The sequence below is a fragment of the Littorina saxatilis genome, linkage group LG2 (assembly GCF_037325665.1).
Source record: "Littorina saxatilis isolate snail1 linkage group LG2, US_GU_Lsax_2.0, whole genome shotgun sequence".
Lineage (NCBI taxonomy): Eukaryota > Metazoa > Mollusca > Gastropoda > Littorinimorpha > Littorinidae > Littorina > Littorina saxatilis.
The window spans coordinates 44,459,095-44,476,513 of NC_090246.1; the positions used below are offsets into that span (position 1 = coordinate 44,459,095).

The window sequence follows — 17,419 nt, forward strand, 5'->3', positions numbered from 1 at the left end:
ACGGTCCGTGACCTCATAGATTGAACTTTTCCGGTGAAACCTACCCCTTACGGTAGAGGCTTCTGTCAGCTACTTTCGCTGGGCAACACAAAGGGCTTTCATAAAATTCCATAGTTTCAGCACTTCGTTTTAAGAGCTTACGGAAAGAACTAAGGACTCCATCATGTGGCTGACCTTAGTCTTGGCACAGAAGCTTTTAGCTTTGGTTTTGTTTCTGTTTCATTTACGCAAAAGACATCGTTCATCTATGTTTTTGCCAATAAGAAATAGAATCACATTCCTTCTGGTTCAGTGATTCAACTTAGGCATTATACCCCTCAGAGCCATTTTTCTCCCGCGAGTTAGCAAGCTACACTCTGTGGTAGCATTCATTACGGCGGCTCCTGGATTTTTCTTTACTTTGCAATGAGCTAGGAGTTTTCTCCTACATCACAGTATTGCTAGCATCCTCAAGGGCTCTTCCCTTGATGCAGCATGGTATAAGTCACAGCTCCCGTCCCGGGATTGGTATTCTGTTTCAAAAAGATGGCTCTTTCTCTCTCAAATTTAGGCCAGATTTCCTTACTAAAACCAGAAATCTGGTCTATCATCCTCTATTATCCGCTTCCCTTCCCTGAGTGAGGTACTTGCTCCCGGAGACCATGACTTGTTTAACTGTCCGGTTAGGGCTCTCATTAGATACTGGGCCCGGACATGGCCCGTAAGCTCGTAAAGCCAAATAACTACTCTTTATCTCCATCTACTCGGCTCGGGATAAAGACATTCCATGGGTCTCTTTGGCCAAATGGGTAGCCACACTGATTCGACAGTCCTGTCTTTGATGGTAAGGCCAGTCATGTGACAATCAGGCAGTCCTGCCTCTTGCTGCGGTCAGAGCTCAGGAGGCCCTAACCTGGGCCTGGTCAATAGCATTCCTCTGCTCCGGTCTCCTCTCAGAGGTTCTGGAGTTAGCCTACTGGCGCTCAGAGGACGTTCTTTTATTGTTTACTACCTCCGAAATGTCGCGGTACCGCGACAGGACGGTAGTTGTGCTCTACCAGCTATGGTATCGGCAGGACAAGTTCTCCGTTTTTGGTATTGTGAATTTCCCTCCTCCTACAGTAGCAATCTGCTATATGTGAGTTGGGTAAGATATGTAATTTAATCAAATATTTTAGTAATAAATTTTAATTTGATTAATATACTTACCCAACTCACATCGTTTATTCCCTCCCGCCTCCCCGCTGTTGGGGGTATATCTATCTAAAAAAGAAGTGAGTTGGGCTTCGGTTAGAATGAATACATGGCGGCATATGCGCGCGCATACGGAAGGCAACCTCGATCTCGGTCTGGCCTTGACCCCTTGACGGTCTATGGTCACTCTTTTTTAGAGTTGTCTTCCCTTGTTACCAAGGGGACGCGTACAGCGTTACCAGCACTGAACTAGGGTTAATTGCTATATGTGAGTTGGATAAGTATATTAATCAAATGAAAATTTATTACTAAAATTTTAGATTTTCGGCTGGGGGACACTGCCCCCCTAGACCCCCCAGCAATGGCGCTGCCCCTGCACCCCACCGGAGCCTTAGCGGCCCCTGGACCCCGGCCTTCCAAAATGTTCAGTCCTGGCGGGGATGTAGCTCAGTCGGTAGCGCGCTGGATTTGTATCCAGTTGGCCGCTGTCAGCGTGAGTTCGTCCCCACGTTCGGCGAGAGATTTATTTCTCAGAGTCAACTTTGTGTGCAGACTCTCCTCGGTGTCCGAACACCCCAGTGTGTACACGCAAAGCACAAGACCAAGTGCGCACGAAAAAGATCTTGTAATCCATGTCAGAGTTCGGTGGGTTATAGAAACACGAAAAATACCCAGCGTGCTTCCTCCGAAAACGGCGTATGGCTGCCTAAATGGCGGGGTAAAAAAACGGTCATACATGTAAAATTCCACTCGTGCAAAAAACACGAGTGTACGTGGGAGTTTCAGCCCACGAACGCAGAAGAAGAAGAAGAAGGTAACATTTTGGGCTCTTACCCATGCAGTGAATGCTATTCTCGTAAACGTTGGGTATAATGGTTGTGTAGTACTTATTCTCTTCTCAGGGTAGTATTTTGCAATTAAATTATGACTTCCAGCAGTTATGAAAGCAAAATGTTGTTACTTTGTGGTTGTGTTTTTCCATTTTTTTCTCTCTCAAAAATGTGTTAAAATGAAAAAAGTTTTGCTGGCTGTCGAGCAATGTTTTTTCATGGTTGTCCCTTTCATCCTTTTTGTCTTCTATATAACACAAATCAAACTCTAGTAGATTTGACTGGCCTTGGGGTTAAAATATCGTTGATGTGGATATTGATTTAGGCATCGCATTAAACACAAACGTGACCCTCCACCACGAAATGAGTCGCATGTCACCTCGCGCGGTTCTGCGCTAGGCTTAATATAAGTCCGGGGGGACTGTGGTACAAGTGTGAGGGTCATCTTAGTCACAGGCTTATAACTCGAAAAGTTTTCGCTCTTTTCTAAAACGGTTCTTACCACTGGATAGAGCATAAAACACTCTGTAGGAAAATTTTAAAATATGAAAATCATGCAAAGATGACATGCGACTCATTCCGTGGTGGAGGGTCACAAATCGTAAGACAATCGCGTCTGAAATTGGAAAGCTTTGAAAAAAGTTAATTTGATTGAACGAATATATCACAACGGTCTGCATTTGGCTCAGTGGGAAGATTCTGCGCTCTAGAGCTGTGTCCTGGATTCAATCCCTGGTCTGGTCGATTTTTGTGTGTGTATCTATTTGTACTTTTTTTTAAACACTTTTGTGCTTTAACTTTTACATTGCTTTGAAGCACTTGCCATGTTTTGATGTAGATTCATCAAAAACAGACTGCCGAATTCAGGAAATACAATACAAATTCCTTTTTAAAAAAATGACGAATTAGACATTTTTACTGAAACCTTATTTAACTGTTTAGTATATTTCTAAAATATCAGCATGTCATAGTCATCAAATTTACAAAATTCCTTATATGAATCTAAAGAAGGTGACCTATCTACTTAAAACCTTTTTTTCTGCTTAGTAAATTCATTAAAAAAAATAGCATGCGAAGTTTGCGTAATTGGAAACAGTTATAGTAATTTGAAGAATATAACAACTTCATTAACATTAATCTTCTTGTTTAGTAAATTCACAAAAAATCGGCATGCAAAACTGAAAAATAACAATTTTCCTATGAATTTGGCAAATTTACTGATATTTTTTTTCCTGTCCAGTGAGTAGTTCCGATTTTCGGAAATAACTTTGTCGGGTTTGTTGAAGAGTAACCTTTTCTTGCAAAGCCTCTGCCAAACATTGGAGAGGCCAATCACTAGCGAGGGGAGTGTCGAAAACACGTGGACAGGAGGTTTTGCAAGAAAAGCTCACTCACCCACAACACATCCCGCAGTGGGGCACTGCGGTTATGAAATTAAAGGCCCCTCCTGTTTTTGGAACCGCAGGAGCTTTCTAGTTTGCTGTTAGGTAGATTTTTGGTTCCTCTTTCCTGTCATGCTCTCTTTTTCTTCATGAATTCTTTTCTTTTTTCTGCCTTCTTGCTCATTCACCTGTATTTTTTCCAAAAATCTCTTCTCTTGCCGCTTGTCTCGCGATTCATGTATAGTTTAATCTGTTAGTGTTCTGATGTAAGTCCAGCAGTAGATAGGTTAAGCCTATTTTAACATACTGGAAACTGGTAATCTTCCAGTAGGTATTAATTTAGTTTTACTAAAGCCTGCTGGGACACAAGTAATGGGTTAGTGCATTTGTAAACAGGAATCGCTTGACAAGTGGCCCCCTTCATCCCCCCCTTCCTCGTCCTGATATGGCTCTGCGTAGTCGGCTGGACGTTAAGCAACAAATAAACAAACAAACAAACCCACAACACAAACAAACCCGACGGAGTTATTTTCGGAATTTGTCTATTGATCAAACAACGGCCTGCAACTGAATTAAACAAAATAACCAGTTTCCTAGCATTTTCCAAGTTTATAAAATCCCCAACTTACAAATAACTTACATTTTCAGGAAACTTGTTAATTTCCTAGTTTTGTAAATTTACTGTAACATGGATTAAAAAAAAAACACCACGAAATAAATACATTCCATAAAAGAAAGACTACTGAGAAAAAAAAAAAAAAAAAATCATTCAATCATAATCGATCAATCAACTTATTTCTGCTGTACTTAGGGTTAGGATTACACCACGAATAATGAGAATGCAGGGGTGGGATTTCTTCCGTGCCAGACGGAAATCCGTCCCAGGAAGAATTTGGCAACTTTTTTTTTTTTCATTCCTTTTTTTGTTAATCCCTGGCAGCTGTTGTTTACACTGGGTTTGTGTGACCCATGTGGTTGTGCCAGGTCAGCCACCTTTCACCATTTCCCAGACCGCTTTCATTAAAAGTACTGAACTTGTCAAATCCAGGTGCACGGAGCCCCTCCCTTACCGAAATCTAGTATACCACAAATGTGCTACATGTAGCGCATAATTAGTACACTGTTGGTACGTATGTGGTACGTGCTAGAAATGTGCCAAATTGGAACCATGGACTTAGAAAAAAAAATTGACAAATGCAGTATACCACAAATGTTGTACACCTGGTACATTTCTAGCATGCACTACAAATGTGCCACAGAGGTTCCAATTTGGCACATTTGTGGTACATGAGCTAGAAATGTACTACAAAACTGCAAACCCGCTACTGGATTAGCACATTCCTAGCACGTGCCACAAATGTGCTATGCCTGGTACATTTCTAGCATGCGCTACAAATGTACCACAAAAGTTCCAATTTGGCACATTTGTGGTACATGAGCTAGAAATGTACTACAAAACTGCAAACCTGCTACTGGATTAGCACATTTCTAGCATGTGCCACAAATGTGCTACACCTGGTACATTTGTAGCATGTGCAACGAATGTGCTACGCCTGGTACATTTCGAGCATGTGCAACAAATGTGCTACGCCTGGTACATTACTAGCACGTGCCACAAATGTGCTACCAAACTAAACCTGCTATTGGATTAGCACATTTCTAGCACGTGCCACAAATGTGCTACGCCTGGTACATTTCTAGCACATTTGGCACATTAAAAACTTAATTGTAGCTTATACTTATTGTATTTTTTATTAATAGTAATATTGTACTATAATTTATAAATCCAATTGTACTTGTAGGTTTGCTGTTTTGTGGTACATTTCTAGCGCACACGCGCAGCAGCTATTCGAGCAAGAAACCGGGTGAAAATGCACATATTAGCACATTATTGGCATATTAATAGTACACTATCGGCACACTGACCTAAAATCCAATTCACAAAATTATGATCTTGTTCAAATCACTTCAATTGATTCACACACATACATTATGTATGCAAAAACAGAAAACCCAAAATAGATGTGGAAAGAATAAACCGCTTTTATTGAATGAATATGGAATGTCAGTAACACACACTGACCACAGACCTAGATCCTTATGGAAAATGAATGTCATTTACACATTACAAGTACAACTATCTAGATTCTCATTGAAAATAAATTTCAGTTCCACGTGTTATTGTTTTGGAATTTGAGGTCAGTTGGGTAAGACACTTTACGGAGAAAACTTGAACTTCGCTGTCCCCGTTTTGTGACGATCAAGATTTCAAAGTCAACTATGGCACAAGCTTCTGTAGTTAACCTTCACCGTACTTTGTGGGTTGAGGACGACCCAGAGCCTCACAAAATCGACTTTATCTCTGAAACTTTTTGGAGTTTTTAATTGAGACTTCATGTAATCTCTAATCACCATACGACCTTTCCATTGCCCATTTTTTGAAAGATAATCTTTATTGTTCCCTCTCACGTGCAGTCGCCATTGTTTAATACTTTTGTAAACAAACAAATAAATGATGACGTAATTTGAACTACACAGTCCGGATCATGTGGGTGGTGGACGACCCATATGAAATTACGTAATGAAAGTTACGTTGTTTATCCTTATTCGGATGACGTGGGTCGTGTACGACCCAATATACCCTGCAAAGAGGCGGCAAAATGTTTATTCCAATTCGGACGGCGTGGATCGTGTACGACCCATAACTTTTTACGTTGAATCCTTTGGAAAGTGTGGGTCGTGTCATCCGGACTGGGTAGTCCAACGCTTGATCCGGTGAAGGTTGAAAGGAGAGTCCCCCGGCGAAACGGTCAAGAACAATTCTAGAACCATTCAAGAAAGGTTCATGAATATTCATGAATTTATATTCTAGAAGATTCTTGAATTATTCATGAAGATTAAATGAGAATTCTTGAATTTTAACTAGAATATTTCGATGTTTTGGTAAGGAATATTCTTGAAAAAGGACTTGAATAATTCTAGAATATTCTTGCCTACTTGAAGAATATTTCTAACATTATTCTAGAATATTCCTGACAATATTCTAGAATATTCCTAACAATATTCTAGAATGTTCCTAACATTATTCTAGAATATTCCTAACATTATTCTAGAATATTCTTAACACCATTCTAGAATAATTCAAAAAAGTTCAGGAATATTCATGAATTTATATTCTAGAAGTTTCTTGAATTATTCCTAAAGATTAAATGAGAATTCTTGAATCTTAAAATTTTTCTGGAATATTCTTGAATCCTGTTAACTTAAAGTATATTCTTGAACATGTCTTAAGTATTCTAGAATATTCAAAACTAGGTTGAAGTTCTAGTATACTCTCAACACAATTTTCAGAATGATCTTGGAATATTCTGTGCTGGCATTTAAGAATAAATCCATTAAGAATATATTCTTCATACAAATCAGAATGATAGTACAATTATCTAATGACTAATAACAGAACAAGAATATTTAAAGTGATTTTTTCCTCCATCAATACTTGATACAGCAGACAAAACAAGATTTCATTCAATACTTTATCACATGTAATTTAACTACTCCAAGGATGATAAATCGGTGATGGTTATTCATTTGGCGAAGAACCTTTCCACTGGTCACACCGGGTGCAGTCTGAATATTGGAGCCGATGCTTTGCAAGTTGCGGATGCCCTGTAAAGTGTAATGAAAATACAATTTTAAAAGTCTAAATGTTTCTTTGTGGTGCTTATTTTCATCATGCTAAAAGAGTCAATAATATGTCGAAAAATGTTTTGTGAATTTTGTCAAATCAAGTGTGCCATGTCAATGCTTTTATCAAATAAGTCACCATTCATAAAAGTATTGAAACAACTAAATGATAACTTTAGTTAGCTTCATTTCCAGAAATGCCATCCAGAGAGTTTTTGGGGACTGACATGAAACGGGCCAGGAATGAAAGAAATTACAGTATTTAACTAATTTAATTTGTAAAGAGACTTTTTGTTGCGATTCCAAGCCATTTTTGACTCACATGCGAAGCAAAAGTGAGTCTATGTACTCACCCGAGTCGTCCGTCCGTCCGGAAAACTTTAACGTTGGATATTTCTTGGACACTATTCAGTCTATCAGTACCAAATTTGGCAAGATGGTGTATGATGACAAGGCCCCAAAAAACATACATAGCATCTTGACCTTGCTTCAAGGTCAAGGTCGCAGGGGCCATAAATGTTGTCTAAAAAACAGCTATTTTTCCCATTTTTCCCATTTTCTCTGAAGTTTTTGAGATTGAATACCTCACCTATATATGATATATAGGGCAAAGTAAGCCCCATCTTTTGATACCAGTTTGGTTTACCTTGCTTCAAGGTCAAGGTCACAGGAGCTCTTCAAAGTTGGATTGTATACATATTTTGAAGTGACCTTGACCCTGAACTATGGAAGATAACTGTTTCAAACTTAAAAATTATGTGGGGCACATGTTATGCTTTCATCATGAGACACATTTGGTCACATATGATCAAGGTCAAGGTCACTTTGACCCTTATGAAATGTGACCAAAATAAGGTAGTGAACCACTAAAAGTGACCATATCTCATGGTAGAAAGAGCCAATAAGCACCATTGTACTTCTTATGTCTTGAATTAACAGCTTTGTGTTGCATGACCTTGGATGACCTTGACCTTGGGTCAAGGTCACATGTATTTTGGTAGGAAAAATGTGTAAAGCAGTTCTTAGTGTATGATGTCATTGCTAGGTTTAGTTATTTGACCTTGACCCTGAAGGTCAAGGTCATGTAAAGGTCAAGGTCAAGCATGTGAGTCGTATGGGCTTTGCCCTTCTTGTTTTTCTTCAGTTTTGGAATAATTCATTCATCATGTTTTGTGCTTTCATTTAATTATCCCAAATTTTGTTGTGACAAAGGTTTAAATCAATAAATGTTGATTGCCTTCACTTAATTACCTGAGTAAATCTCTTCTTGCATCACTATTCCCATGGCCTTGACTGGCTTGAGCACCTCTTCAAGCTCTTGAAAAGACTTGCACTCTCTGACAAGATGTTGATGGGTTAATGGTTTGCAGCTTGTTGCCTTTTGATGCAGCATCTGTAAAAAATGAGAAGTGATCAAATTAGAACCATTATATATAATTATAAATGCTCAAGTTTGAATATATATATTTATATTTACTAATAAGGGGTAAATACTGAACTATTTACAAATAATACTAATAGTAATCATCTTTTTTCATGCAGGAATTTTTATAAGTATAAATATATATATGTTGCTGACCAAACTCAGTCTCCTGTAAAGTCTTGTAATTGACTAGCTAATACTCAGAAGACAATTATTTGAAAAAAATAAAACAAGTGCCGGCTTGCTGATTGACACTTGACTATTAGTATCACTGTCAGACACATATATTACTATCAATGAATGATCCATGTGCAAATTACACTTACAGTTACACAGAGACTGAAAAGAATAGGTTTGAAAGGGCTTGAGTAAAAAGTCATGCAATCCTACCAAAACAAATGAATTTAGTTCAAAATAAACAATCCTATAGGTCTAACTTAACTGATTTCACTTAAAATCTTGCAAACAAGAGAGAAAGCATTTAATTGTTATTCAATTATTGTAAAAAAAACAAAAAACAAAAAACAACTAAACCTAGATCAGTATATGTCACCTAAAACAAACAACAATATCAAACATAAAAGAATTTTAAAACACCTATATAATAATATAATAATTCTCTTTATTTATATAGCGCCTTATCCGAAGTTCAAAGCGCTTTTATGCCGTGTGAGATGGAATTTTTTACACAATATATCACGCATTCACATCGACCAGCAAACCTCAAGCCTGTTAGGCGAATGTTCACCTTTCGCGGCCTTTATTCCAAGTCACACGGGTATTTGATGGACATTTTTATCTATGCCTATACAATTTTTCCAGGAAAGACCCTTTTGTCAATCGTGGGATCTTTAACGTGCACACCCCAATATAGTGTACACGAAGGGACCTCGGTTTTTCGTCTCATCCGAAAGACTAGCACTTGAACCCACCATCTAGGTTAGGAAAGGGGGGAGAAAATAGCGGCCCGACCCAGGGTCGAACACGCAACCTCTCAATTCCGAGCGCAAGTGCGTTACCACTCGGCCACCCAGTCCTTTGTTTTTCCTGAGAAAATCAGGATACAGCTTGTTGCCACTCAAGTGAGATCGCTGCTCTTAGTTTCACCCATCTTTCTTTTCGAGTTTCACGGTGCTTTCACTCATCTGTCATTTTTGTGTCTGGCTCCTCCAAGTTCAAACTCTTGTTTGGGATGAAGAATACAGCATTTCTTCATGCCTAACAAGTTGACAATTCGGTGGCATGCCATTTTTTCAGATACAGGGTGACCCCAAAAAAAGAGTACCCAAACAAAATTGAATAACTTTGTCAATTTTAACTTTTTTTTCTTTCTTTTTGAGGTGAGTCAAGCTAATCCACTGCATGGTTGGATGAAATAAAAGCAGCGTGTTCTCACAATGAACTATACTAATGATCAACGGACGTTTTGCATAGAGACCTATTTTCGCACAAAATCATACAGAGATGTGCAAGTACAGTTCCAGAGACACTTCGGTCAGCGCGATTTCTATCTTTGGGGGTTCCTGAAAGACAACATCTACAGGAACAACCCACAGACAATCACAGAACTCAAGAGAGCCATCACAACAACCATTCGCGGAATCTTGCAACAGGAGTGTGTGCGGGTGATTGATAACTTTGCGCGGCGAGTTCAAGTTTGCCTGCAGCGGCGTTTGGAGCATGTTCTGTAGAATGAGCATAACTTTCCTGAAAGACAAGCTAGAACGCTAAAATTTTCTGTGCAAATCATGCAGAGGCTACTTGTGTGTGTAAATAAATTTTATGAAGATTGCTTTATTTTTTTTCAATTTATGACGTTTTGTTTGGGTACTCTTTTTTTTGGGTCACCCTGTAAATGAAGATTACAAAATCTTTCTCAGTTCTAACAACGTGCTTCTGAAGAATTTGGCGCCTGGTTTCTCAGCTTCCGGTGCCAGAGTTTGTCCACCGGAGTTACTTCCCTTAAAATCAAAATGGCGACGCTCTGTTAGTACACCATGAGGAAAGAGGACTCTTTTGAACGAACTGCTGCAGCGAGAAACCTTTTCTCTTTGTCGAAGCACTTTTGCATCAGAGCAAAACAACATTGATCCATGCATCATTTCCATGAACTCAGTAAGTATGTTTTGTTTTTGTTTGTTTTATTCAACACGTGGTGCAGATGTAAACATGTGTGTGACTGTGAAATCGAAACCAGCCTTCAATTTTAAAAGTTTCTTCTTCGATCTGACACATGAAAAATGGCAGATGTATAAAACTTAACTGCATAGTACTGTTTAATCATGTCATGATTTGATTGTTGGGTTTAACGGCCGCCTTTCTGTGTCAGTGTGTGTCATTGTGTCGTCTGTTAGCAAACAGAAAGTCTGCCGTGATTTGCGTTCTGCTGGCACTGTTGGACAGAATAAACGAAACCTGTTGGTTTCAAAGTATAAATTATAGACTGTAACTTCTGCTGAATTTGTTTGAGGTTTGGAACTCACAGATTTGGTATAAATATGCCGGTAGCAAACTGATAGTGATAACTCACTGACTGGTTTGGTCAAAATTGAAAACAGGTTTCTGAAAAGGAAATTGAAAAAAGTGCTTCAAATTGTAAACATGCCTGAGGGTATTTACAACAATGACGATTATAACAAATATTCCGAAAGTGTATTGATAGAATTATGTACTTTTATGTAAAAAGGTAACATTAAAACCATTGCATCAAAATTGGTTTCATTGATTGATTGAATGACATTAATGACAAGCAATACGTTTGTAAGTTTTCTGTTCACATTCACTCTAGTTATGATGATGATCTTTGGAATGTCTGATGTTTGAGTTTATCCTTTGTTAAAACCTTTTTTTGTTTCTTATTTACAGTAGGTCCAGGAAAGAGGGGTGAAGAAGATATCTGGATGAATTCTCACTGGAAGTACCATGAAGCACACCATAAATAAAATATCACTGGAGGAAAAGGTAAGAGTCCTGTCAACGAACTGTGCAAGTAATTAATCAGCCAGTGAATGAATTAAATCAATTAATGGGCAAAACGTCTCAGAGAAAAATGGCTTATTTCAGATGAAAATGGTTTTCATCAATACTATACCATATTTAGATACCAAAAAGAACAAACTGCGGACATTTAACTCTTCATTTTTGTTCCCTTTTCCAAGTTTTTGAACGAATGATTTTTTGTAAACTGTAGGGCATTGTGTTTCAGGCTTTACAAGACACAATGTTGCAAAGCTTCAAGCTGATACTAAGCCTTCTTTTGAATCAAATCCACCATGCTCTGCCACAGACTGACAGTGAAGTTCAGGCCAAGGGAATCATTCAACAAGGGATGCTGGTGACAGTGACCTTTCCTGGAGAAGCGGTACCGCATCCGCATCCATGCAGTTCCAGTAGTTCAGAAAAGTGATGACATTAATGTTGAAGACACATTCTGCTTGTGAACATTGTTAGCCCAAGATCGACTTGTCATCTATTTCACTTCTTTGTGACAATATAACATTTGAAGAATGAACCAAGTGTTTGTTTGGCTTTTTTTTGTAGTATAATTCAAATGTGTAGCAAACACAACCAAAACTATAAGTGGAGAACAAAAAATTAAATTAAAAGTGTTTTAAAAATAAGGGATCACAGTTCTTGAACTTTGAAGAAGAATGTTCTTGAATAAGATCATTCTTGAAAAAAAAATATTCTAGAACATTGTTGCTGTTCTTGAATTTTGTTCGGTATTCTAGAATATTCTACAAGCCAAAAAATTCTAGAATAATGCCAGTAGAAAAATTCTAGAACATTCTAGAATATTCATGAATATTCTTGAATAAAAAAAAGTTCTTGAACACCGTTTCGCCGGGGTCAGAATGCCCGGGTCTTGATCCATGTCATTGATGCAGAAAAAGGCAGCTCACATGGGACTGCAAGCCATCAACTACAAACACAAATAATATTCATATTAAAGACTAGATGATCACCCGCTTCGCCGGGTACCGGCAAAGCCGGGAAGAAGTAGAGCCGAATACCAGGCTGTGCCTGGGACCCGGCTTTGCCGGGAAGCCGGCGCACGAAGGAAAGGAGATAAACGCGCAAAACACTGGAGACCTTCTAAAAATAGTAACGTGCAGTGACCTTCTAAAAATAGTAAACGTAGTAACGGGAATATGGATTGACGCCACACGGAGGAAGGGAGATAATCGCGGCTGAAAACACTGGAGAAGATAAGGAAGAGTTACTGGTAGTGGATCCAGACCAAAAAAAACAAAATCGGTTCAGCGCGCACAGCGCTGCGCGCTGAGAGCACGTGTTGAAATATCTCATCGATGAGGTTGTGTCCGGGGTGTAGCTGAATACGGTGTCCAAATTTGAAAAAGATCCACCGAGAACTTTGGCCGTGCATCGCGAACAGACAGACAGACAGACAGACAGACAGACAGACACTAGTCGTATATATATATAGATGACTTACTTATGCACTTTAAATAATTTATTAAGGTCGAGAAAAAACATTTGGGTTTCTGTTTCAAGTGTTTGTTGGATTCTTCCATTCCTCTTGGGTCTTGCAGACTTGAAAGTTGACAAGAAAAGCTACTCTTCACTGTGCACATGTATCCAGGGGATACTTGAAAAATACAGCATAGTAGTTATTATTACTGTTGTCTAATACAGTAATACTAATAACTTAATTTACAATTCAACATTTGATATTTTAATTTAATTTTGAAGAAAAACAATTTGCTAATTTTCAAATACTAAATGTATGGAAGGAAATAATTGGTTGGCAATATTACAAATGACGAACGCAAGCACTCTTCGTGGATGCAAGTGAGCTATAAAGTATAAAGAATGTCCATGGCCGATGACTCATAGTCATAAAGTGCTCAATTCAAACTCAAAGCTAAGTTCTGTTCTACTTCTAGTGGCACTGATAATAATAGTAGTACTGCAAAATATGAAGCTGTGTCTGTAACAGTAACTTGAGTAAGTGAAAGTTTGAAAAGAGTAAAGAATGTGTATTTGTTTGTCTTCGTGCCATACTACCAAGAACCAGTCATCTGACAGTGACACTGTGTCTATGATTTGAACTTCACTTTTCAGTCACTCGACTCACTGGGTCATCACAATAGCTACACTAAAAGTTAAAATACCACTGTATCAAAACAATCTACACAACTTACCAACTAGAGTGAAGAGAGTGAGACAGAGTCAGTCATTCATTGCGATTCGGGTGGAGGCAGAGTGGATGTTTCGTTTCTGACTTAGCAAGTAGACGTGTCACTGTCAGCCATGCCCATGCCATGGTTCTCCAAGTTGTCAACGGACCGGCTGCATGGCTCTTCGCATGGAAGTAGTTGTGGATCTCAACATAGCAACAATATTGTAGACTTTGATCCCACAGTTAGATATCCAGTTCAAAAGCTTCGTTCATGATGCATTCCTGGGAAAATATCCACTCTAGACACAGCACTGCACTGTTTCAGTGTTTGAAATCATGGCAGTTTCGTGGGGTAGAATCAAAATGGCGGTGTATTTTGTCTCCTTTCATTTGATTGGGCGATATTTTTAGAAGTAGCCACTCACGCGAAGCGACACAATACATGATCGAATACATTGATTTTCGTCTGCAATCACAATTTTGTATGATCACTCATTGTTTACACCAGGCAAAGACAATTACTGAAAGTAGTTTGGAAGCTTACTTGAAACAAGAAAAAGTGAGAAGCTTGTGCATACCATGCAGACAAGAGTGAAAAGTAGGTTTTGGACCAGAAATGTTTCCAAATCACACCCCCAAAAAAAAAAATTTTAATGTACATTTTTTTTAATCACATTCTTTTATTCAGTGGATGCAGCAACATTTTCATGTTCTGCTTATTTTGAAGTTAAGCTGTGTTTCAGGTAAAAAAAAAAGAAAAAAGAGTAGAATTTGAATAAGTTAATTTACTGTGTGTTTGTTTTTTTACAGAGAAAGCTGACTGCCTATTTTTTTTCTTCTTATTCCACAGTTAAAAGTTTAAGTCCAAAATGCTTTCTCATAGTGACCTTCTCCATTTAAAATCTTGAAGGAACTTTAGTACAATTATATTTTTTTTTTTTTTACATTTCTTATAATTTTGTTTTTTTTACAAAAGCTATCTAGATGTGTGGATTTTGTATCAATGAGTATACAATTTAATACATTATGCTAATCTTTTATAAAGCTGATTTTGTGTGAAATTATGTGTTTATATACATTTTAACCATGAATCCCTGTGTTTTTACCCTGTATCCTTTTTTTTTTCTTGTACTTAATTTTTACTGTGACAGTTTCTTTAGTTTATGCAAAATTCTGCTAAGTCCAAGATTGGCATATTTGTAGCATACTGTGAAAACAACTAAGTCTTTACTAGCACACAAAAATGACAAAGTGTTTCATTGGCATATTTGTAGCACACAAGAAAATAGCTAAGTCCATGATTGGCACATTCGTAGCACACAATAAAATAACTAAGTCTGTGATTGGCACATTTCTAGCGCGGAAGAAAATAACTAAGTCCATGATTGGCACATTTCTAGCACATGCAAAGAGCACACAGTTGTTGGTTAGCACATTTCTGGTATAGAATAAAATGACAAAGTCCATGATTGGCACATTTCTAGCATAGGATTGAAACCTGTAGCACATTTTGTGGTATACCACAAATGTACCAATGGTTGTTCGTGGCACATTTGTAGTATACGTTTGGTACATTTAGTACATTTGTAGCATAGGATTAGCACAAAATTGGTATACCAATAATGTGCTAAAAACCGTAGGGGGCTGGGGCTTTTAGTCATACCTCAGGCAGCTATCCGTTAAAAGAACTACCAAGTTTCATTGACTTGCACCCAAAGAGTCAAGAACTGCGATTTTTTTATGAATTAATTTCGTACTCGGACCCGGCTGGTCTTGACCTATTTTTGGATCTAAATTTAGATCAGGTAGATCACCACATCATGCACAAAAAGACACGTCACTAGCAAACTATGTCAGACGTCATCATGAGTTTGTGTAAAACAAAATCGAGGCCGGAATCACTCAGTTGAATCGAACTCCGATCAAACACCACGTAATAACTAGGTTAATTTATGCACTCGCGTGAACACGAAACTGTCGAGCTTCACAGATGTCGTCGTTGGGTAGTTTTGGGTTTGTTTTACTACCATAGGAGGATTTTTGAACTGCAAATGCACTCAGCTGCAACAAAAACGCAAAACGAAGGCTGTGAGCTGTACTGTGCCTTTAAGGTGGGGGTAGCAATGTCATGTCATTGGGGAATGTGGCATCTTAGTTGCCATCTATTTGAAAACTCAGAAAAATTTGAGAATGGTTATGAAGAGCTAGGGTTAAGATTAGGGTTAGGCTTACACCACAGCCTTGAGAATGGTTACTTAAGGAGATACTAGTGTATAAATTTCCTCCTGAGATTCATTACACATTTTGTGCACAGCCTCAGTTCCTCTAAGCAATATATATAAATCTGTAGAGGGAACAAATTTGGTTTCCTTATTAATTTTTTTTTTACAATTTTTATCTGGGGGAGGTCAAATACAATTTTGCGGAAAACACTGTGATTTTGAATATGATCGTCTTTTACATTTTTGGCCTTGCATATGATAAGTAATGCATTTTATTGTGTATACAAATGGTTAGAAAGTATCGGTATATCATATGTTACTAACAAAATGTACGTGGAATGTAATCCACGATTGTCGAAGCCGTACAAGATAAAATCATCATAATTTTAGTGGCAAAAGCGTTCTAACACAATAAACCTGCGTGAAATCATTACCAAATTTAAGCACATGTAAGTTCATTATATAGGGGGTCCTGATTTGGCCTATATGGTCTGCTGGACCCCAAAAGCAACAGCTATCAAATCAAGTTCATTATATACCGTATCCAAAGCACACACAAAATTCGGGTGTTACCTTGTATATTTATCAAAATGTGTCGCTGCCTCAACCTAACCTCCACGTCCTGACTGGCAAAGACATTAGATTTTAACTTTATTGAACTATTCATTTAAATCAAGACATTAGATTTTCACTTTATTGAACTGTTCATTAAAAACTGAGTGCACATTTTGTTCACAGAATTGCAAACAATTTGTGATAAGAAACTATGGGAGCCACACTATCGGTTTTACATGCATTCTGATTCTGTGTTCATATTGTGAGCAGAAGCACCAAGAACAGCAAACGGAAATTCCCACAACACCTGTATTGACATTTTTATATCAAAATTACAATGGCGGCTTGAGCGATTCGCACAATATATCAATCAATTAAGTAGACGTGCAATGCCAAGGCACTGCATACCCCCAGCGAAGGACAAATCGCCTCTCTCTCTCTCACTCACACACACACACGCAATACACACACACACAGACACACACATGCACACAGACGCACGCACACAACCACATACATACACCCCCCTTCCCCGGGGGCACACACACCCCTTTCAGAAAGGCAACATAGGCTCAGAGACAGAGAGAGAGAGAGCAATTTTAGACACAAATATACAAAGAGAAAGAAATAGTGACAAAGTGATAGAGACCATGCGTACAAACTCACACTCATTCACACACGCAGCATTCATGCTCACAAAGCATCCCCCGCGGGTTAGGGGGAAGAATTTACCCGATGCTCCCCAGCATGTCGTAAGAGGCGACTAACGGATTCTGTTTCTTCTTTTACCCTTGTTAAGTGTTTCTTGTATAGAATATAGTCAATTTTTGTAAAGATTTTAGTCAAGCAGTATGTAAGAAATGTTAAGTCCTTTGTACTGGAAACTTGCATTCTCCCAGTAAGGTAATATATTGTACTACGTTGCAAGCCCCTGGAGCAAATTTTTGATTAAATTACATATTCTTACTCCAATTCTTATGAATGCATTGACTTCAGTCTCACATGCT

General features: G+C 38.2%; 1 protein-coding gene and 1 long non-coding RNA gene across 4 annotated transcripts in view; both read left to right on the forward strand.

Annotated features, from left to right (window-relative positions):
- Positions 1 to 17,419, forward strand: part of LOC138955403 (calcium/calmodulin-dependent protein kinase type II delta chain-like) — a 396,239-nt gene that overhangs the window by 155,476 nt on the left and 223,344 nt on the right. The gene's annotated exons all lie outside the window — the stretch shown is intronic.
- On the forward strand, positions 9,375 to 12,007 carry LOC138959066 (uncharacterized). 2 transcript variants are annotated; one of them, XR_011453605.1, is made up of 3 exons: positions 9,375 to 10,607; positions 11,358 to 11,453; positions 11,698 to 12,007. It is a non-coding gene; the product is annotated as an uncharacterized lncRNA (long non-coding RNA). The 2 variants fall into 2 exon arrangements; XR_011453604.1 differs by having other exon boundaries at positions 11,361 to 11,453.